The sequence below is a fragment of the Callorhinchus milii genome, unplaced genomic scaffold (assembly GCF_018977255.1).
Source record: "Callorhinchus milii isolate IMCB2004 unplaced genomic scaffold, IMCB_Cmil_1.0 Scaffold3, whole genome shotgun sequence".
In the NCBI taxonomy this organism is placed as follows: domain Eukaryota; kingdom Metazoa; phylum Chordata; class Chondrichthyes; order Chimaeriformes; family Callorhinchidae; genus Callorhinchus; species Callorhinchus milii.
Window position 1 is genome coordinate 18672618 of NW_024704744.1, and position 23651 is coordinate 18696268.

General features: G+C 39.7%; 1 protein-coding gene across 1 annotated transcript in view; it reads left to right on the plus strand.

Moving 5' to 3' along the window:
• LOC103180921 (WD repeat and coiled coil containing) overlaps window positions 1-23651 on the plus strand; it is an 81858-nt gene that overhangs the window by 37387 nt on the left and 20820 nt on the right. The window lies entirely within an intron of this gene.

Consider the following 23651-nt stretch of genomic DNA (forward strand, 5'->3'; position numbering starts at 1 on the left):
TGGCTGTTTTCTGTAAGCACAATTAATCAGTAAAAGAGTCAAATGGGGATTTGATCATTTCATATTTTAAACTGAGGTTATATAGATGAACTACATAAAATATATACTTCCTACCTCCACACTGTTAAAATCCTTAATATCATTAATGAATATTTTTGCTGATCTTAACAATATTCTGCACCTCTTCTTATTGACTTAAATCAAGATTCAATTGTATTTAATTTAAATTAAATTATTGACTACAATTGGCCAATTATGTATTTTCGGACACAGAGACCAGATGTTTTGTGTAAGAAAGCTTCATATAGCAGTGTGCACGGTACAGAAAGGTATTCTTACCAATCCAGAGACAAAGCAGAAATAGTTACAGGAGTTTCTCTTCCTTCTTTATCTTTTCTTCTTTATCGTTGTTTCTTCTTTATTTCTTTTTCTTCTTTCCTGGGTCTGTGCTGACTTTAGGCTGGTTAATGCCCACCATTTATACCCATGAATAAACAAGTTTTCATGACCTTTCCTTGCTCTGGTCATCACTACAAAGCCATCCAACCATTGTTCTTGCTTTGACCGTAAGTCCATCTGATAATCACACACATAGCAGAACTAGAGACTAAAAGTCTCAATTGAAATTTGACTAAAGGATAGACCCAGTTTAAAATGTTAAGAGAATAATAGCAACTTACTTTTATATAGGGTATAAAACAGGTTTTTCACATATGGTAAAGGTCTGAGCACTTTACAAGTACAAGGTTGGACACCAAGCAAGGGAGAGGGAAAAGGGTGGATGTGGCCACAGGCACGTTTGAAGAGGTAGATTTCGATGCAATACAGAAAAAGAGGAGGTAGAGACAGGGTGATAGAAGAAGGGAGTTCAATGGTTATGGGTTTAGTTGCTGAAGGCTCAGTCACTGATGGTGGTGTGGAGAGGGCAGAGATGAGTGGAGGAGTAGGATAGGAGAAAATTGGAGCGATAAGGAGGTACCAGGTAGTGAATGGATTGAAAGTGAGAACCTTAAAATCAATCTCTTGGGATACAGGAAGACAGTGGTGCTTTTTAATAACCATTTAAAGGAAGAGAGACATTTTTAAACAGTATAGTGAACATGTGGAACAGAGCCTCAACACAAACATTTGACACTACTAATTATTTCTTTAAAAGAATAAACATCTAGTTGGGAAATATCTGATTGGGACCAAGATTATAGGGACAAGTGCATATGAAGATGAACAAGTAGCTCATGGGCACAAATTGTGGAGGGAAGCAGGCCAAGTTGAATGGTAGAGATACATTGAATATATTGCCCTTTAAGCTCAACTTTGGACTTTGGAGATCAGGAGTATTTATGGATATTTTTTCCCTTGAAGATAGTATGACAAGTCGAGGTAGAATTACTATCAATAGACTTGTCAGCTATTGCTTAGGAGTGCCAAGGCCTGATATTTCATGGTCATAGGAACATAGGAATTGCTAGATGCAAAAAAAACAAAGTCCACCTGCCATCCTTCAGATGAAATGTTAAACCGAGGTTCTGTCTGTTTGTTCAGGTGGATGTTAAATATCCCATGGCACTATTCGAAAAGAAAAGGGAGATTCTCCTGGTGTCCTGGCCAACAATCCCTGTGAAGTGCTTTGAGATACTCTTGATATGAAGTATACAGGTTATTTGTTACTTTATTATTAATACAAATTACCCCCAATGAATTGATAAATTTCATATAAAGGCCATATTCTTAAATTTACTGAACATCACCGGGGGTTTCTTATGAAAGGTAAAATTACATCTAACGACAACATTTAGTGCCCTTCATGGGCACTATGGGCAGTGTCTCGGAGGGTTTACCTCTAGACCACAGGGAACTATTGTCATTTCATTACTGAGCTGTTTTCTTAAGATGCCCTATATACAGGGCATACTGAGCCTCCAACACTGACTAACTGGCTATAAACTAACTAACTTCTGGGTTGTCACATAGCCGCCAACATGATCAACAACAATAATTGGGAATTGATGTTATTAATCCAAACCACTGCATTATAATGGGCTCACCCCATATTTCAGTGACAACAGTTACTTAGTACTTTTCACATAAAAGAAATGTCTCAAAACACTTTGCAAAGTGAAATTAATTAGAAATGAATACTGTGTGGCCAAAGACCAGCGGTAATTTATAGCAGCAACGTCCTATAAAGAATGAGATAATTAGCAAATTAATTTAAATTTGAGGGTAACAAGTAAGTGAGTTAGGGAATATAAGGCAGAATAACCAGAAGGGAAATGCCATGTTTTGTTATAACTGCAGTGTGAGGAGGGACTTGAGTGAGGAGGAACAGAGTGAGAATTCTGTTAAGGAATTTGGTGAGAGTGGGAATTTGGTGCAGAGGGGTAAGAGGTGCGTAATTATAAAATATGTAAGTTATATTAAAACAATATAAAACATGTCTGGGAATATGGCAGGGCAGCTGAGACCCGTTGTATCCACAATGTGTGCCATGTGGGAACTCCAGGATGCTTTGTGTGCCCTGGACAAACAGTAGGATGTGTCTCTGGCTGCTCAAGCTTGAGCTCAGGGTTTCTGAGCTTGAGATAGAGGCTGGTGTCACTACGTAGCATACAGGAGGATCGAGTTCATGGATCGAACATTTCAGGAGTGGCCACCCCATGGCAACTGAGGATTCAGAAGGAGAGTGAGTGGGTGACCACCCAGCCTGGTAGGAAGAGGGGGTGGGCAGTGCAGAAATCCCCTGAGTGTGTGGCACTCACAAACCGGTTCTCTGTACTGAATACCGGTCAGGGTGATGACACCTCTGGGGAGAGGAGTCAAAAGCCAATGGATGCACAGAGGGACACAGAGAAGAGTGTCATTGCAATAGTCATTGAGGACACAATGGTGAAAGGTGTAGACAGGCATTTCTGCAACCAAAGACGTGACTCCCGCATGGTATGTTGCCTCCCTGGTGCCAGGGTTGAAGACATCACAGAACAGGTGCAAAACATTCTACAGGGGGAAGGGGAATATCCAAAAGTCGTGATCCATGTTGGGATCCATGAAGTAGGGAACAAAAGAGCTGAGATCCTACAGGGAGAGTATCAGAAGCTAGGGAAAAAGCTAAAGAGTAGGACCTCAAAGGTGGTAATCTCTGGATTACTCCCAGTGCCCTGTGCTAGCGAATATCAAAACAGCAGGATCAAACATATGAATGCATGGCTGGAGAAACGAATGGTGCAGAAAGGAGGGCTTCAGGTTCCTGAATCATTGGGACCAGTTCTGGGACCTGTACAAGGTGGATGGGTTACACCTGAACAGGGCTGGGACTAATGTCCTTGCAGGGAGCTTAACTAGTACTGTGGGGAAGGGTTTAAACTCATTTCGAGGGGCGAAGGGAATCGGGATGTAACATTAGAGAGGACAAACAAGTTACATAGAGGGCTGGGAGAGACGAATAGTAATGTAATAAGGAGTAATCCAGAAAAGGGAGGGATTAGATAGGGGAGAAATGCAGAGCAGACTCAGTTCGGTCTTGGAGTGCATGTGCGTAAATGCACAGAGTGTGACAAATAAGATTGGTGAGCTGTAGGCTCAAGCTGCCACATGGGGTGATGATGTAGTGGCAATAACTGAGACCTGACTCAAACAAGGGCAGGAATGGGAGCTGAATATTCCTGGCTACAATGTATTCAGGAGGGATAGGTCAGGAAAAAAAAGGAAGGGGGTGGCAATATTGATTAAAGACACGGTGATGGCCCTGGAAAGGGACAATGTGCTAGAGGTTCCAAAAACAGAATCTATTTGGTTAGAGTTAAGGAGCAGAAAATGAGTTGTTACTCTGTTACTATAGACCACCAAATAGTGGGAAGGAGATAGATGGGCAAATCTGCAAGCAGATTTCAGAAAGACGCAAAGTTTCATAGATTCATAGAATGTTTGATAATAGTGATAGTAGTGATAATCTTCAAATATCCTCACATAGACTGGCAAAATAACAATGTTAAGGGCAAGGAGGTGGAAGGATTCATCAAATGTGTGCAGAATAACTTTTTGGATCAGTATGTTTCCAGCCCAACAAGAAAGGAAGCAGTCCTGGATCTATAAGGAAATGAATAAGGAAATTGGGATCAAAATAAAACAGGAAAAGGAGGCTTATGATAAATGTCAGGTCCAAAATACAGAAGATAATCAAATAGAATATAGAAAGTACAGAGGAGAACTGAAAAAGGAAGTAAGAGGGACAAAGAGATTGTATGAGAAAAGATTAGGGGTAACATAAAAGGAAACCCTAAGGCATTTTATAAGCATATAAAGAATAAAAGGTAGGGTGGGTCCAATTAGGGACCAAAGAGGAAATCTTCTTGTGGAGGCAGAGGGCATGGCTGACATACTGAATGAATACTTTGCATCTGTCTTCATAAAAGAAGAGGATGCAGCCAATGCCACAGTATCAGAGGAGAGGGTAGAGAAATTGGATAAGGTAAAAATAAACCAAGAGGAGGTACTGAAAAGGTTGTCGGTGCTCAAGGTAGATACGTCACCTGGTCCGGATGCGATGCATCCTAGGTTACTGAGGTAAGTAAGGATGGAAATAACGGAGGCTCTGGCCACAATCTTTCAATCTTCCTTGGACACCGGGTGGTGTCAGAGGGCTGGAAGGTTGTAAATGTTACTCTCCTGTACAAAAAGTGGCAGAAAGATAAACTCTGGAAATACAGGCCAGTCAGCCTAACATCAGTAGTGGGGAAACCTCTAGATACTATAATCCGGGACAAAATAAATTTTCACTTAGAAAAATATGGGTTAATAAAGGACAGCCAACACGGATTTGTTAAAGGCAAATCATGTCTAACAAACCTGATAGAGTTTTTTGATGAAGTAACGGAGAGGGTGAATGAAGGTAGTGCAGTTGATGTAGTTTATATGGATTTTCAAAAGGCGTTTGATAAAGTGCCACATAAGAGATTGTAAGCAAAATAGAAACCCACAGTATTAAAGGGACAGTGGCAGCATGGATACAGAAGTGGCTGAGAGACAGAAAGCAGAGAGTGGTGGTGCATGGCTGTTTTTCTTACTGGAGGTAAGTTTGCAGTGGTGTCCCCAGGGGTCAGTATTGGGACCACTGCTGTTTGGATCTATATAAATGACCCGGACTTGGGTATAGGTAGTACAACTTCCAAGTTTGCAGATGATATTAAGCTAGGAAAAATAGTAAACAGTGAGGAGGATAGTAGCAGACTGCAAATGGACATAGACGAACTGGTAAAATGGGCAGATACATAGCAAATGAAGTTTAATATGGAGAAATGCGAAGTAAGGCATTTTGGGAGGAAGAATGAGGTAAGGCGGTACAAGCTAGATGGTACAATCTTAAAGGGGGTGAAGGAACAGAGAGATCTGGGGATTTATATATGTAAATCTTTGAAGGTGTCAGGACAGGTAGATAAAGCTGTTAAAAAGCATATGGGATACTAAGCTTTACAAATATGGGCATAGAATACAAAAGTCAGGAAGTTGTGATGAACCTTTATAAAACACTGGTTAGGCCTCAACTGGAATACTGTGCTAGTTCTGGCACCACACTTTAGGAAGGATAGCAAGGCATTGGAGAGGGTGCAAAGGAGATTTACCAGGATGGTATCAGGAATGAGGGACTTCAGTTATCAGGAGAGGCTGGAGAACATAGGATTATTTTCCTTGAAGCAGAGCAGGTTAAGAGGAGACTTAATAGAATTTTCAATATTATGAGGGGATTCGATAGGGTGAACAAGGAGAGATTATTTCCACTGGTGGGTGGGTCGGTAACCAGAGAACACCGATTTAAAATAGTTAAAAGAAACAGAGGGGAGATGAGGATAGATTTTTTTCACCCAGTGAGTTGTTTGGATCTGTAATGCATTGCCTGAAAGGGTGGTGGAAGCCGATTCGATAACAACTTTTAAGAGAGAAAGAGATAGATATTTGGGGGAGGACAAGTTTGCAAGACTATGGAGAGAGAGCGGGGGAGTGGGATTAAATTGGATTGTTCTTTTCAAAGAGCTGGCATAGACTCGATGAACCGAATGACCTCCTTCATTGCTGTATAATTCTCTGATAACTGCAGGGAATCTTAAAGTTCATCTGAATCAACAACAACTTACAGTTATATAGTACCTTTCACTTGGGCAGGATGCTCTCAAAGTGCTTCACACAGGGGCAAAATGGCTAAAAGTTTGCCCACTAAAGGTGAGGTGGATTGAGTGAGGGATAATGAAGCAAGTTGGTGTTTGCTAAGCAAAAGGAACTACCAGGTCAATAGGATCACAGAAAAAAAACATCACAGAAATAGGATGGGGCAAGGTCATGGAGGGATTTGAAAGTGAAGATGAAGATCTTGAATTTGATTTATGGGTGATACGGAGCCTGATAAACAATATCAAGAATCGAGAGGGTGATAGGGGAAGATTGGATTAATGAATAGATTAATGACTCAATAACTTCCCAACGTGAAAGACCCCATACAAATGTAATTTCTTATTGTTTGTTGTTGTTGTTGAAAGAAAAGGGATGATCTGGGAATAAATAAATAATAAAATTGCATTTAATACACAATGTTGTAGGCAAAACACACAACAATCCCAACAACACCACAAGACAGAGCAAGGCAGGAATTTAAAAGGGAAAAGAAAACCAGCAAATACGATATCTGTATAAGTCAGCATCAGTGTCATCAAACTGAATCAATGGGTTTGCCAGACAGCTTGAATAATGTTTATTTTTAGTAAAAACCTGCATGCTCTTTCCTGGCACATTGTGAATCACTTCAGGTTTCATGCTGAGCAATTCTGGCTTTTGCCAGTTTAGCTTTAGGGAGCACAGACAAACACCTTATATAAGATGCCACAGATATCCTCAACGTCTATAGCCTCCAGCTGACAATTTGACAAGCAGTCAAACTGGCTGGCTATCTTCCATCTCAGTGTTTAGAGGAAGCGCAAGAATGGGTGATGGTAGGAGATGCTGTGAATGCTATAATTTGCTTTACATTAAATGGTTTAAAAATAGAAGCTTGAAAATGATTCAGGCATCTGTTATTTTTTCCTGATCATGTATACTGGAAGTGAAACATATTGGAATTCATGTTTTATTGTCTGATCTTAACAAATTATAGCAGTTGTGCGGCTAAAATGTAAAAACTATCAAGCAAATTATCTCAGGCATCCAGTGTTTTCTATTAAAAATAGATTTCTTGAAAAATTGAAACCACAGAAAAATCAATCTGTCCAGGGTACGAGTAATAAATAGTCTAGAACTCTAACGATAGAGATATGAGATGACCTTGGGAAAATATAAATAATTAGAAACAATTTTAATTTTCTTATATATATATATTTGCCACAAAATGCATGACCACTACACTTTACAGTATATCATCTGAAATGCTTTGAGACATCCTCTGGACACTATATCAAATGTAAAGATTATTATTATAATTAGATATAAAAAATATAGAAACATAGAAATCTACAATGCAAAAGGAGGCCATTCAATCCATCGGCTCATAGAACGAGGAGATTACTTCAATTTAACTGCCCTGCCTTATCCCCTTACCCCTTCAAGCCTATCTTTCATATGCCTGTCTACTTCCTCTTGAAAGTTACAATTGACTCTGCCTCCACCACCCAAATCAGCAAGATGTTCCATGTACCAACTACTCTGAGTGAAAAATTTCCCCCAAAGTTCTCCTCCCCTGTTCTTGTGGCTGTTGTACTATTTCCCCTAATTACTGACTCTATGAATGAAAATACCTTCTCCCTATTTACCCGTGTTTAAAAACTGGACACAGTATCCCAGTTATGGCTTAACCAATGATCTATATAAACGTAGCATTGTTGCTTTACCTTTATACTCTATAAATTCCCAATGCTATGAGCTTTCTTTACAGCCTTTGCCACTGATGATACCAAATACAATGATTTAAATACCCACACTCCTTTTGCTCCTCAGCTCCTTGCAAGATACTGCTATTCAATATATACTCATTTACCTTGTTTTTCTACCCGAATGAATCACCTCGCATTTCAGTTATTATTATATATAAATTAATTTTCTTCTATATGTTATAGACTGTAACAACAACAACTTGTACAGGATTTGTTTCTGGGACATAGCGTTGTCCAAATTTGTTTCTGCATTGGCCTACAAAATACACAGTCATTATACTTTATATCCTGTGAAGCATTTTCAGATCTTCTCTTGATATGAAAAGCGCAATACCAAATGCAAGGCTTATTTTTAGTAATATTTCTTATATGGCGCCTTTCACATAGGATTATGTTAAACATATCATGGCACTAGTCGAAAAGAGCAGGAAATTTCTCCCAGTGTCGTTGCCTCATGAAGAATTGGTCATTCAATTTATGGCTATTTGTGGGATATTGCTATGCACAAATTGGCTGCTGAGTTTATCTACAAACGACAGTCTCTACAATTTACAGTAAATCCTATGAAGCATTTTGAGTCATCCTCCTGACATGAAAGGCACTATATTAAATGTAAGGATAATCATTCTTTTTCTCGAGGTGCTACAGGCTGTCAGGAAACAGCATTTTTCCTTGTTTGTGGGCATTTTCTAAATTAAATAGATGAAAATAGAAATATTTCTTTAAGACTATTTATAAAAGAAGGTTTCATGATATGTTTAATTCAACTTCTATAAAATGAACTGGTGAAAGCACACAAGAGGATCATACAGTGATGTGCATACAAACCATGCAATAAAAGTGGTGAAAAGCAATATAATGCAACATGTTCTTGATGCAAATCTGAATATAGCTGTGCAGATCTATGACATTCACAATTTTGGAAAGCCAAAGGTCAGGTTTGGCTGTGCTCCTGCCATACATTGACAGCCGGCATCCTCCATATGCTTTTCCAACATTTGAAACTGCTCGTGGTAGAATCACAAAGGAAACAAAAGAAAAACTGCACCCATTGAAAATCTGGCATTCAAACAGAAACGCTGCAAAACCAGGATCCTGAAAGAAAAAAAATTGCTTAAGATTTCAGAAGGACTTTTCATCAGACTTTAATCCAATGTGTCTCCTCCAGGATAGGGCACTCTGAATCATTTATATGTTCTACATCCATATCAGTGCTTGCAAGGACAGGTTGAAAAACTATTTCCTTAGACGCCTCGATTCTGTAAAAAGATTCCTAATATCCCTATAGCTTCCCATTTTAACTCTTCAGCATTTAAGAGTGAATGGGTTAAGTATTTGAAAAGGAACAAGAGATACTGGAAAAGAACAGGGAAGTGGCATTAGAGTAGTCAGTTCCATTGGAGCCTTGATTTGATGAATGGCCTCCTTCTCTGGCTTGGATACACTTAAGCATGGTGATGGGTTTCAACATGTGTCAGACACCTGGCTGACCAAAACAAAATCTATGCCTCACAATGTTATATTTAAAGACAACATGGTTTTATAGGCTGAGACTGGTGGAATTTTTGGTCTCCATGAGACAAATAGACCTAGATCTAGAACTGCAGCAGGACATGATGTTAGACCACAATAATAACAATAACAACCTTCACATGGGTAGTGTCTCAAGAGTTCTTAAAGGCATCAATAACAAAGCAGACCTGCTCTAAGGCAACTGTTATACACAATTTAGAAGCCTCCGGCACTATTTGTATTACGTTAAGCATAACGCTTTACACTGCATTGAGTTACTGATTCAGTAGCTTTAAGAAAAGCAAAATATGTAAAGCAATACAATACAGTAAAATTTACATTTATAGCAAAGAATTCATGTTGGGAGGATGCCTCAAAAAGTTTCACAGTACCTGAGGGGCACCAGTGGTGGGGGAGCTGAAAGGCTGGAGGACCGAAAGTGTGATCAAGGAGGTAAGTTTGAGATGTGCCTTGAAAGAGGAGAGAGAGGAAACGAAATGGAGGGACTTTGGGATGGAATTCCAGAGAGCAGGGTTGAATGGCTGAAAGTCCGCCTACCTATTGTGGGGAAGATCGATTGAGGGCATGAAGTAGGCCAATGTTTGCTGACCAAAGGAGCACCTGCATTGCTAGGGTTTGAAGAGGTTCCAGAGGTAGAGTGAGGTGAGTCTGTGGAGGGATTTTAAAGTGAGGACAAGGACCTTGAACTCAATCTGCTGGGGGATGGGGAGCCAGTGGTGTTGGCCGAGGAAGGGGGTGATAATTCTGGTAAAGCAGCCGTGATAATTGCAGTAAAACGCAATTGCATCTTAACAGGAATATTCTATTAAATCACTGTGCATTTTTTAGTAAAAAAAACAGTGAATCATTTTGTTTTGGTCAGCTGGGTGTCTGTCTGACCCATGCGGAAATCTATCACCGTGCTTAAGAATATCCAACCAAACTGAGATTTCCATGCAACTCACCTACACATGGAAATTCCAGAGATAGATTGTTAGAATGGAATACGCACTCTCTACTTGTATGGATGCATCCTGTTTACCTAATACCAGAACGTATTAGGCACAGGTTGACAAGAGCCAAGGCTTGGGGATCCCAGCGTGTGCGTTGAGTATTGCTGAAGTCTAACCAGCTAAGCAGCACAGTTTACCATTGATATCACTGTCTGGCAAGGTTTCCTGTTGCTTGTCCCAGAGTGAGAGGATTCCCTGCCCCCAATGACTGGGCTGCCCTTCCAAGTCCTGCTGATGAGCTACGCTGACTGTGCTGTCATCAGAAGTGGCCCGGAGTGCTGCAGACCCAGCTGGTTCAGGGTCCGGACTACCGAGACCAGCACAGAAGTCATCAACTTTGAGGCTTGGGGCGACAGTTGCTGGAATCTGGCGGGCAACCGCCTTCAGCATTGTGGGAGAACCTTTACAGTACAGCTTGTGACGTGTCAGACACCTTGATGTTCTCAAGGTCCAAGTCCAAGCCCCATACCAGGCTTACTCAGCAGCGGCCACTTAATCCAGATCCTCATGTGAGGGGCCTCAGCAAGTAAACATGCCCACTGTGAAGGTGACTCCTCCTCCAGGTTGCTTAGCCTCAAGTCAGTGTGGACCTGAGCCCTCCCTCCTTGCATCTGCATCCTGTGTTTGCCACAAATCCACCTCACTGCTTGATCCTGGACTTTGCAAATTTGTTGGAGGAAGCCTCTCCACTGCATCCCCAGGAGCTCGGATCCATAAAGGAGGACTGTTTGCACACGGGTCTTATTTGCCCACAAGTTTAACCTGCAATGGCATTTTGCTGTGGGTCATTTGAGTGTGGATTAAGCAAAATTCTGCCTGGCTAATATAGTAATATAGCAGTGAAAGCACCATTTCTAATGTTATAATCTAAAGCAGCGCTAATGTATATCCTACATTCAAGAACTATTATTAGATCAAAGAGAAACTGTTGCCAAGGTTATTTGCAAGTATTGATATAGGAACAAATAAAGCTTCTCTGGAGCTGCCGTCTTAGACACAGTAACCTTGTACAACTGATAAAGGTCTCTGGACTGTGGCTTTCATGCAGTAGCAGACAGCCATAATTAAATGAAGAATTATAATACCAGTTAACAATGAGAATTGTTGGTGATTTGTAAGGTTTTAAAGGTCACACGTTATTAAAAGTAATTAAAGCATTGTTATGTATAATATATACTTATAATATAGAAATAGGATTTTGTCAAGGTTCCTTGAAGGAAGGAATACAGTAATAAAACAATGACTGCTTTTAGAAAGCACATATCCAAGGATGAGATATGTGCTCATTGAATTTATTCTAAGAATTAATTAGCACAATAGAAAGAACATCAGATGACTACATTATTGATATAGGAACACATGCAATCCTCTGTACACGGCGAGTCTGATTACAACAAATTTAACTAGTTATATTCTCACATTTTCATGTTGCATTAATTGAACAATTAATCTCCATAGTCCATCCAAACCCTTATTAACCTGAGAGTTATGACTTTAACATGGAGCATACCCAATAACCACAAAAANCACATCTATTTGGCAAAATGTAGGCAGTTTTGAAGCTCTGTTTTTCAAAAAAATCTAATAATTTACATACTTAAGTGATAATATAACTGGAATATCTCTGCCCTGGCTGAGCACAAGCATATTTTGCTCTTTTATTCTCTATCAAAGTAAAATACAAAATACAAATAAAATATAAATAAAATATAAAACACAAAATACACACTCAATCCACTTTACAATATGAAGCAAAAACAGAAGTTGCTGGGAACATTCAGCAGGTCAGCAGAATCTATGGAGAAAGGAAAGTGAGTCAACGTTTCGGTTCCACGACCCTTCGTCAGAACTAGTTATAGTAAAGTGGAAAGTATGTCAGTTCTCATTTGAAGACAGCACATCCAGTAATACTGCACTCTGCACTTGGTCTCCAGCCTTTCAGCACTTTGGGATGTCCTCCTGATGTGAAAGGCACTATATAAATTCAATTTGTTGTTGTTGTTGTCGTGACACTGCAATGTCAGCCTAGCTCACGAACAGAAATCCCACCCTACGCTTGAAACCCATTAACCTTCTGACCGAGCAGCAAAAATGTTATCAAACGAGCAAAACTGATACTATAGCAGATTTACACCAGTCTATGTGTTTAACTGTAAAACTAGTGGCTAAGTACAGGATTATATTTAGTACTGTACTTTCTCAATATCAAGTGTTCCTATTACAAAACGTTTCATGGATACCAATATGAGCTTCTTGTGGCGGGAAGGTACCAAATACGTTTGGTAACAATTCAATGTAATATTAGCTCCTTTATAATGTTTATAATGCTTTAAATATCTGCACAATTCCATTAGTAGATTCTAACTGCCTATTAGCCTTTATTGTGTGAACAGCAGCATCTTACTGATTTCTGTCATTGGCTGTGGCAATTTTATAAAGGATTGCAGATTAGTTTTCCCCAGAGTCAACAAAGTGCATTCTGAAACATGTTTCACAATTTGTTGGTGTTTTGGGGTAAATCACTCATGTCTTAATCAATCTTTAAGATGCATGAGCTGCACAAATTCTGCTATTGCACATTCTTTCAAACTGCATAAATGCTCCACTTTTCGGCCACAAAATCCTCAGTCAATTCACTTTAGGGTATATTCTGTGAAGCACTTTGAGACATCTCAACGACGTAATAAGGCGCTATATCAAATACAAGGATTACAAATGACATTAAGAGTGTCAGGCTTCAATTCCCTCACCCACACTCTGGCCTCTCATGCTCAGATTCTCCAGCAAGAAATACTCAAGTACATTGAAAACAATCAGAAAAGAAATAATGCTCCAGACAATCAGATTTTTTTTGGTCAGCCAAGTGTCTGACATGTGTCTATCTCCCATCTACACAAGGAAATTCCAGAGATAAATTGTTGGAATGCACTCTCCCTGGATGGATGCATCCTGCTTACCTAATTCTGGAATGTATTAGGTGCAGGTTGGCAAGAGCCAAGGCTTGTTGGAGTCTAAACAGTTAAACCCACGTAACTTTGTCATTGAAAGTACTGCCTGGCAAGCTTTCCTGTTGCTCGTTCAGTGAGTATCATCCTACCGGTTAGAGTTGGGCTTGCAGGGTTAACAGGAGCTGAATGGGAGGATTCCCTGCTGTCAATGACTGGTCTGCCCTTCCAAGCCCTGCCAATGAGCCAAACTAGCTGTGCTGTCATCAGCACTGCCCTGGATTACTAAGGAGCCGTGTGGTTCATGAACTGCTCTATAGAAAGCACTACAGAAGGCTGGCTCAATTCTGACATTACGTTGCCAAGCATGTGACCTTGGTGCTTGTTCAGCTTCAAGGAGACCCCAGTTACCTGCAAGCAGGTAATTAAACAGTTTGTGCAGAATTTCAGAAAGGCTAAAGTCAAGGTTGTAGAGAGGATATAGAGGAGATTCACTCGGACTATAACAGGGATAAAAGCCTTTATTCATGAGAAAGGTTTAGAGAAAGTAGGGCTATTTTCACAAGAACAAAGAAGGCTGAGTGGAGACCTGATAAGGGTGCGTTATTATTACAGGATTAGTATTAAATAACATTTGAGTCCTGTAGGGTATTGGTTAGAGCAATAATTTGGTCACTCAATCTACGACTGTTTGTGGGATTCTGCTGTGTGCAATTGACTGCCGCATTTCGTCCACGAAATACATCATCCATTCTGTGAAATGTTTTGAAATGTTTCGAAGACGTGATAAGGCGCTATATCTATATAAGATCTCACACACAGAGTGTGATAAGAGTATATATATGGGCTGGTGTGTTGCTAATGAAGTTTGATATACACAAATGCAAGGTATTACATGCTGTGGGAGAAAAAATGTAGGCTGGGTAATCTGGAAGGATGAGATCAAATGGGTCAAAGGGCCTTTTTAAATGAATGAATCTTATCTCCAGAGCAAAACACACCTGTGAAGTGTGATGACTGAGTATTGATAGGCAAATGTGGGTTTTGAACATACAACCTCTGACGGAAAGGCGAGATCCTATGCACATGAATGCAAGACGTGATAACGCGCTATATCAAATACAAGGATTATTATTATTATACAATTTACATTTATATCATACTTTTCATGTTGGGAGGATGTCACAAAGTGCTTAATCCTGCTGGCTGGGCACCTGAGCAGGGGGTGGGACCCGAAGGGATGAGGAGGGGAATGATGACTAAAAGTGCAGTCAAAGAGGTATGTCTTGAGACCAACCTTTGTAATAAATGGGTTCCTCACGATGTAATGCAAGAGTTAATGTTTTAATAACCAGGACTTTGTGGAGTCCTGTAGCTCAGTGATTAGAGCACTCGCCTTGCAAGCGAGAGACCTGGGTTTGATTCCTGGCAGGGTGAAATGTTGGGCAAGTTTCCTTACTCCACACGCCTAATAATAATCCATCAAGAAAAAATAAAAAAGTCAAAAAGCAAAAAAATTGGTCACTTCAATCCACGACTGGTTATGGAACACTGCTGTGCGCAATTGGCTGCTGCATTTCACCCACAAATACACAGTACATTCACTTTACAATATATTCTGTGACGTGCTTTGAGACGTGAAAAGCACTGCATCAAATGCAAGGATTATTATTATTATTATAAGAAGGAACTATTTCCTCAGATATGAGGGTCAGTAACCAGAGAATGTAAATTTAAGATCATTACCAAAAAACAAAGGGAAAGGTTAAGAGAATTTATAATAATAATAATTATAATAATCCTTGCATTCGATATAGTGCTTTTCACGTCTTCTAGACGTCTCAAAGCACTTCACAGAATATACTGTAAAGTGAATTGACTGTATATTTGTGAATTTAGTTTACAACAACTGGTTACTAACACATGGAATTCCGCACCAAAAACACTGGATAAAGCACAATGCATAATAGTATTAAAAGAAAATTAAGCTAATATTTAGAATTCTACTTTTGGTGTCACCTGTCACTCTCTTGGATGGAGAGCAGTGTGTGACATGGACAGTGGATCTTTTTCCGGTGGTAATAATCCCTCCAAAAAAAATTGGCCACTCAATCCACGGCTATTTATGGGACACTGCTGTGCATAATTGGCTGCTGCATTTCTCTTACAAAATAACAGTGAATCCACTTTACTGTATATTCTGTGAAACACTTTGAGATGTCCCAATGACATGATAAGGCGCTATATCAAATGCAAGGACTATTATTGTAAAATTGTAGCTCTAATAGAAGAAACATGTCTCCTTTCCCATCTTAATCATTTGAAGACAAAATAACAGGATTTGAAAGCTCAGCACATTTTTATGTTGAAGTGTCCAGTGCTGCTCTAGGGGTTCAGACCAGGGTTGGCATTGAATCAAAATGATGCCAGGCAGTGTGCCGTTGGGTTTTTATAATAAAATAATAATAATAATCCTTGCATTTGATATAGCGCTTTTCACGTCGGGAGGACGTCCCAAAGCGCTTCACAGAACACACTGTAAAGTGAATTGGCTGTATATTTGTGGGCGAACGCGGCAGCCAATTGCGCACAGCAATGTCCCACAAACAGTCGTAGATTGAAAATGACCAATTTAATCATTGTTTTTGTTTTTTTGGAGGGATTATTATTAGGCGTGTGGAGTAAGGAAACTTGCCCAAGGTTTCGCCCTGCCTGGAATTGAACTCAGGTCTCTCACTTGCAAAGCGAGTGCTCTAACCACTGAGCTACAGGACTTTTACATTCTCTTATTGCCTACAAAACCAATTCAGGAATCTGTTTTACTTAAATAAACAGCAAATGTTGCAGAACACCCTTTTGGATCTATCGCAGTTAGGGACTTGGTTAAGTGTGCTCCAGGCAGTGAATATAAAAGTATTGACAACCCCATCACTTCCACCTCCCCTGTTCCTAAGTGACCTTAATAAGAGGAACAAATCTTACTCCATCCAGTAAAGCTGCCCTCCATTCTTGGTTGCCAATCCCGTTAAGGACTTAGTGTATTTAAGTATCATCGTACTGAGTAAGAAATTGTGTCTGTCGGCCACTGTGTTGAAGCTGATCTTACTGAAGCATTTGCTGGATACCTAAAGGAGAGATAGCACTGCTTTGTAGTATCAAAATGATAATCTAGATTGTAAATTTTGAGGTCCTATGACCTAAATTCAAAAAACCTACTGTGTATGTCCCTGAGAAGGAGACGGACAATATACAGTAGTGGAGGTCAGCAAAAAGCTGAAACAAGTTTAAATGCATTTGCGTACATCCTTTGGGCAATAAGGGACATAGCCATTTTAACTAGTTCGGAAAATATTATATGAAAGATTAGCTGAGTTTCTGTGAGAAAGATAGCTTGATGATTGCAATTTCATGACGAGGATCGGGGTGATGGCCTTGCAGAAAATGTGAAGGAGAGAATGTGAGTCCCAGATTCATGGATGGTCTGTAACTTGGAGAACAGAGCTGGGAAGGCCAGGGAGCCGGGAGCTTGGAGTTGACAGAGGAGAGTAGCTGAGGATTTTGGCTGTGTTGGGTGTGATGTAGTGACTGAAGTGGGCAGAGCTGCAGAAAATGAAGAAAATAGAAAGGTGAGGTGAGGGTTGAACAAACCATCAAGATTTGGTGCTGATAATAAAGAAACAAAAGAAAAGCCACTGGATCCAGCTTTGAAAGTAGCATTTAGAAATCTTTTCAGCTTGCCATAAGGTTAAGCACTGAGCATAAACCAAGCATAAACTATAAACGGAGACCAATCCCAGAGAGAGAGAGCAAATCATCCACCCATGAGCCAGGAATTACATAGAGTTAAATAGAAAGTTGATACACCATATGAGCCCCGACCACTCTCACCCACATCTATTCCCTTCTCCCTCATTTTTGCATCAAATTTTCTCTTGAATACATTGACGCATTTTGCTTCAACCATATCTACTGTCAGTGAGTTTCACAATGGTAATACAGTATAATACACATTGATATAGCACCTTTCACATTGGGAGGACGTCTCAAAATATATTCACAGCTCTGGCTGGATACCCGAGCTGGGGGTGGGAACCAAAGGGGAATAGAGAAAGCTTTTGACCGAAGGTATGGTCAATAGGTACATTTTGAATCGTGCCTTGAAAGAGGGGAGGGAGCGAGTTGAAGGTAGCAAGTCGGAGGGACTCCAAGATGGAGTTCCAGAGAGCTGGGACAGAAAGGTTGAAAGCCCATCAGGTGATGGCGGGGTGAATAGGACAGAGGACATGAAGCAGCTCGGTGTTCGCTGAGCAAAGGGAGAGATCGATAAGGAGAAAATGGTAAGGAGAAAAATAAAAATTAATTCTCTGCTCACTTTATTTTGGGTTAGCTGGGTATCTGCACATATGGAATCCAGCTGTAAATAAACACTGACTGATTTGCCAGAATGCATTGTTCAAAAATAGAAGTTTCTGCACTAAGGATAAAAATGAGTCTGGCCTAAGCTGCACAGCTCTCCATCTGGTTTGGATGTGATTTACAATTGATACAAAGTGAGGCACATTTCACCTTGCAGAGAGGGGTCCTTTATAATGATTGGGGCAGTTTTTAATGGGAAAAAACGTCATTCTCTCTTAACTGTAAATACTTATCCAATCGCAAACCAGCCAAAGTGGGTCAAGGTCACAAAGTATTTTAAGTACTTACACATGTTCTAAATATAGATAACTTCTATTCCAGAAATGAAGAACTACTCTGTCTAAAGACAATGCTCTTTTAAATCCTAATAAGATCATTAGCCTGGCTCAGTTAATAGCACTCTCACCTCTGAGCCAGAAGATTGTGGCTTCAAGTCCCACATCTGGACTTGGAACTCACATAGTCAAGGTTGACACTCCAGTGCAGTATTGGTGGTGTGCTGCATTGTCAGAGATGCCATCCTTTGAATATAACATTAAACCACGTGCCCGTCTGACTATTCAAGTGAATGTTAAAGCACCATTTGAAAAAAGAAGAGAATTTATTCTGGTGTTCTGACCAACAATCCTCCAGAATAAAATTCATGGCTGTTTATTTGACATCACAGTGTGCAAATGACTTGCTGTGTTTGTCTACAAAAACAGTCACTACAGTTTACAGTAAATCCTGTGAAGTGTTTTGAGATATATCTGTAACACAATAAGGTACCATATAAACACAAGGATTAGAATATTTCATATTGGGGTCGAACGAGAGGTCTAAATGAAGAGATTCTTTAAGTATTGACTATGAATTATTAGGAGGTGTAGGTGGAGCCACACAGCATTCTCAATGTAAATTATTCTTCCAGCTTGCAGGTTAAGAGAGAGTTACAGACGAAATGCAGTCAGAAATAAATTAAATAAATAAATTAATCTGCTCAAAATACTACAGTATCACCCAATGGGAAAGCAGAAGGGATGATGATGAGCAAGAGTTAACTGGCAGCCAGCTGTCACCCAGGAGTTGATACAGATGTTTCCTCACAATAGCAAAGGGAAATCTTCCCACCCACCCAACCATGAGGGGTCAGGTTATGCGCCCCAACTCTCTGGAACTCCATCTCAGCGTCCTTTCTCCTTGCCTTTTCCCTCACCTTCTTCAAGGTTCATCTTAAGACCTTCTTCTTTGACCGGGCCTTCAAACATCTTTTATCCCCCTTACCTCTCCAATCTCCACCGCCAGCTTAGGTTCAAATCCTGTCCAGCACCTTAAAACCTCCTCCCAATGTTAAAGATGCTACATAAAGTAAATTTGTATTGTTGTTTGTATTGTATTGTAAGCAGCAGTGTGCTCCCCAAATCTACATGCTTCTCTGCTCAGTGAACAGTGCTTTACGTCCAGTCCCCAACTCACCCCACAGTTGGTGTCCAATCTTTCATCCATTCTGCCCTGGCTCTCTGGAACTCTATCCCTCTGCCACATCCTTTCCCTCACCACTTTTGAAGCAAACCTTTAAAGACCTTTCTTTTCAACTGAGTTTTTGGTTACATCCCCACTTTCCTACAACTCCTAGTGAGCTCCGTGAACTGCTTTGAGGCGTTGTCCTGTTATGAAAGGCGCTATATAAAGCTAAAATTGTTTCTGTGTGTTTTCCAAGCTCTGTGAGCTTTTCCTGCCAATCACACAAGTAACTGGAATATCCCAAGGTGAAGGAACAAAGACATTAAAACTGGTTCATTTTACACATGTAATGTATAACTTTTATTTCATGATTATAGGAGGTTAAGAGCAGTAAATTGTAAAGATCTGAATAGCATTATCTCAGATTTATGGCTTCTGTGAATTATCCCACAATTGCTAGCAGCTTGGTTAGATGGTAGAAATAGATATAAAAACATAAGCACTGAAGGCACAGAATGTTTCAAGATAACACAGGCATCACACTGCATGTTTGCACATAAAACAGACGTTACAACATAACTCATAGTCTAGATTAAGCCTTTAATGAAACATGTTGGATAAAATTAACTGCAACACTTTGTCAGGTGTCAGCCTGGCTCTATTGGTTGCACTCTCAACTCTGAACCAGATGGTTGTGTGTTTCAAGTCCCACATCATGACTTTGAACTCACAGTCTAGGCTGACACTCCAGTGCTAGTGGAGTGCTGCATTGTTGGTGGTTTCGTCTTTCAGCCGAGACATTAAACTGAGGTTGGTTTGTCTGATCAGGTGGACATTAAGGATCCTATTGGCACGATTCAAAAAGAGAAGCAAGTTTCTCCTGGTGTCCTGGGCAACAATCACTCAAACAAAATTGATCATTCTCTTAATGGCTATTTGTTGGGATATTGTGGGTTAGTGCATAATTGCCTGTGTTTGCCTACATATACAGTTACTACACTTTACAATTAATCACGTGAAGCGCTTTGAGACATTATGATGATTATGATAGGAAGCTTACAGAATTTTAACAGCCCAACCAAACAGAAACACATTTGTGAATTCATACAATTTACATTTATACATTGTAGTAAAATACAGTCAAAGAGAATTGTGTGATAAAAATGCAATTTGTGTTATTGTGCATCGAATGACTCACTATACAACCATTTTGCAGGTGTTCACAAAGCAAGAAGAGGTTTGACATGTCCTTCTGACATGAAAGGTGCTATATCAAATACAAGGATTAGGATTAGGATTATTATTGCGCCTCTGGTAAAGCCACAAACCTACAAACACTGATCAGCAGAGGCTGTCAGCTCCCTCACTTATAACTTGGGTTGGAATTTTTTGGGTTCCCAATAATCTTACTATAGTGGTGTTCCCCTGTAGTATTTTTGCTGAGCGCACACTTTTTTCAAGCATCCTGCTTTGGTGCAACAACCAGAAGCATTTTACTCCCCTGTTTCAAGGAGACCAGAGGAACAAAGTTCTAGTCGTTGCACCAAAGCAGAATGATAAGCTCTTCTCACCAACTTTTACACAGAGCTTTGATGTGTTGATGTCCCCACGATAGACTTGTAAAGCTCTGAATGTTGAAGAAAACTTAAACCTAATCCCATCAGCAGATGGGCTTTCAGCCTTTCGTCCCCGACTCTCTGGAACTCCATCCGGATGGCACGTCTCAAAATATACCACTCTAAATACCTTTTCGGCTCCCAACCCCAGCTCAACTACTATTAAGTACTTTGTGACACCCTCCGGATTTGAAAGGTGCTATATAAATATTAAATTCTATTGTATTGCGTACAGGAGCCACCTATATGGTGAGCATTTGTTTATATGAACAAAGCCAAGATTTCCTGTGGTGTTCTCTAATAACTATTTGGAAACACTCCTTGAGCCCTATAGACGTAAACCGGTCCCTTGGATATATTGCCAGCTGCGTACAACAAGAGATTTAATGGATTTCTTTCTCAGCAGCCTATTCAGATTACTGGGTGAATCTTATCCAAATGTTACCTTGGGGATTATGAAGCAGCAGGACCAAAATAACACTTCTATTTTACCATTAAGGCTCCTCCTGGACAGTACTGGAGTATTATTAGATTCTCAAGCACTTCATCAAGTTAACCCTTGCATAACATTCTTAAAACTGGATAGATGAATATGAACTGCAGCTTTTTACCACCTTCCTGATTCAGGCATTGATTGCATTTTCCTTCAATCGTGAGTTTAAGGAAGTAGCTATAACTAGGACCACCTCGCTTTGCAAAATCCTGCCTGTAGCCTATCTTTTTGTGCCATGCTTCAAACAACCTGTGCTGAGGATAAAGCTAGATGTGGCAAATCTGTCAGATTTCAAAGCTGTGTCAGGAAATAACAGCTGCAACACCACAAGAGGGCAGGGGATCAGGAGCACTCCATTATATCACTGTCAACGATGTGACACCTAGAGGAAGCTTGGGATCATAGACCTCACAATTGCACAGGCGTGAGCAAGACAAAAATGACCTCTGTAAATGACCTCTGACTTTAGGAAAAACTTTTGGTGTATACTTTACATCTTACAGGGTGTAGGGGGATAAATTCAAAAGAAATCTGCGGAAATGATTTCAATGAGAGTTAAGTAAATTTATGGAACCAGCTTCCTAAGGAGACAGTGGAAGCAGGAAGTGTTGATTGTTTCAAAAACAAATTAGATTTGTTTTAGGAAATATCTTGGGATATAGTTTATAGTTTGGGACATGACAATGTGCTTGCAACTGCCAGGGTGGTGGAAGGAGAACTGTATGGACCTTAGTCTTCTTTCATCTAGCAATTCTTATATTCTTATATACTCAGAGAAAGAGTCTGGTCCAAAACTGGATGTTAGCAACCTCAGCTAGCAAACAGACTTAGACATTAGACCTGGACAGCCTTTGGCCAAGTTCATGGTGGTTTTAAGGTTACTGTTGTATGAATATGTTGTCAAACAATTGTAAAACAATTCATTTGTTTGTTGGAATAGCTCATAACACAATAAATTTGTGCTAAGAACAGGAGAAAAAGAAGAGAAGCAGAAAGGGTCCCAAAATATTTTTATTGCAGTCATTTCATCCATTGAATTATCCATATATCCAAAGTAGGTAGATAACGAATACATGAATAAATAACTAGATAAATAAATGGTGGATAATTCGTAAGAAGTTGTGGGATACAGTTTATCTCACAAGTGAGCTTAAGTTGGTGGCTTGTGACTTATAATTAACAAAATGAATCAGATACAAGAGTTGGAAACTGGTACGCACAAAACAGAAGTCATAATTGCTGCTGGCATTTTGCTTTCAGGAAAATTCTCAGCCAAGAAAAAAGTGGATATTGTCCAATTTGGTAACAAATTCCACAATATCATGCACAAACCAGAAGCATATTAGCGCAGGAAATTCTACTTTGTGAATTTTGCATTTTTCAAATTGACGTACTGAGACTTCTTGCATATCCTGCTGCCTGTATTCATTAGGCACATCAACAAAGTGAGAAAGACAGAAGCAAATCTTACTTCAGATTAATACATAGATAAGTGGAATACAACTGAGTTTAATTTGCAATGTTGACAAAGGGAATTATAAATAGAAAATCTGGTACTTGGACGTGTCTGAAAGTGCCACTATGGAAATCAGCTCAGATGTCAACTGGTGCAAATGTCCAGCCAGGCACCAGCAATCTCTTTTGGCCAATCAATGTCTGAGCAGATTCTGGAGGTTCGGCCTCAGGCAAGTCCTGCAGGATTCACTCGCTAGTTACAAAACCTTTGGCGAATCTCACAAATTAGACCCCATCTGCATTCTCAATTGTGACACCTTGATGAGATATAACAAATATTTAACAGGGATGTTTCATTATTTTCTAAACTATTTCCATTCACATTTTGCCCACAAAATACACAGTCAATTCACTTTACAGTATATTCTGTGAAACATGAGACGCCTCAAAGACGTGATAAGGCGCTATATCAAGTGCAAGGATTATTATTATTATCATTTATTGGTTAAACATACAGCTGACAGACCAATCTAGTGTTCATGGTCAGCTCATATTCACACAGAAGAAATCTATTAAAAGTCAATCTCTTATGGAGACATTTTACTATCTAAACTCAGGCCAAAGATGTTTCATCACTGCTTCATGACCAAAAGTGATATTTATTAATCTCGATATACATATTAAGCCAAATTATAAACCTAGTTTAAGACTGATCACACATTTGGCAGCTTTGATTACAAAAATGTTATCATATATTCCAGTACACCAACTTTTATAATATCTTCACTTGTTCCTTATACAATATTTCTATTTTCACTATCCTGAGTGAATATTCTTTATTATAAAGCATT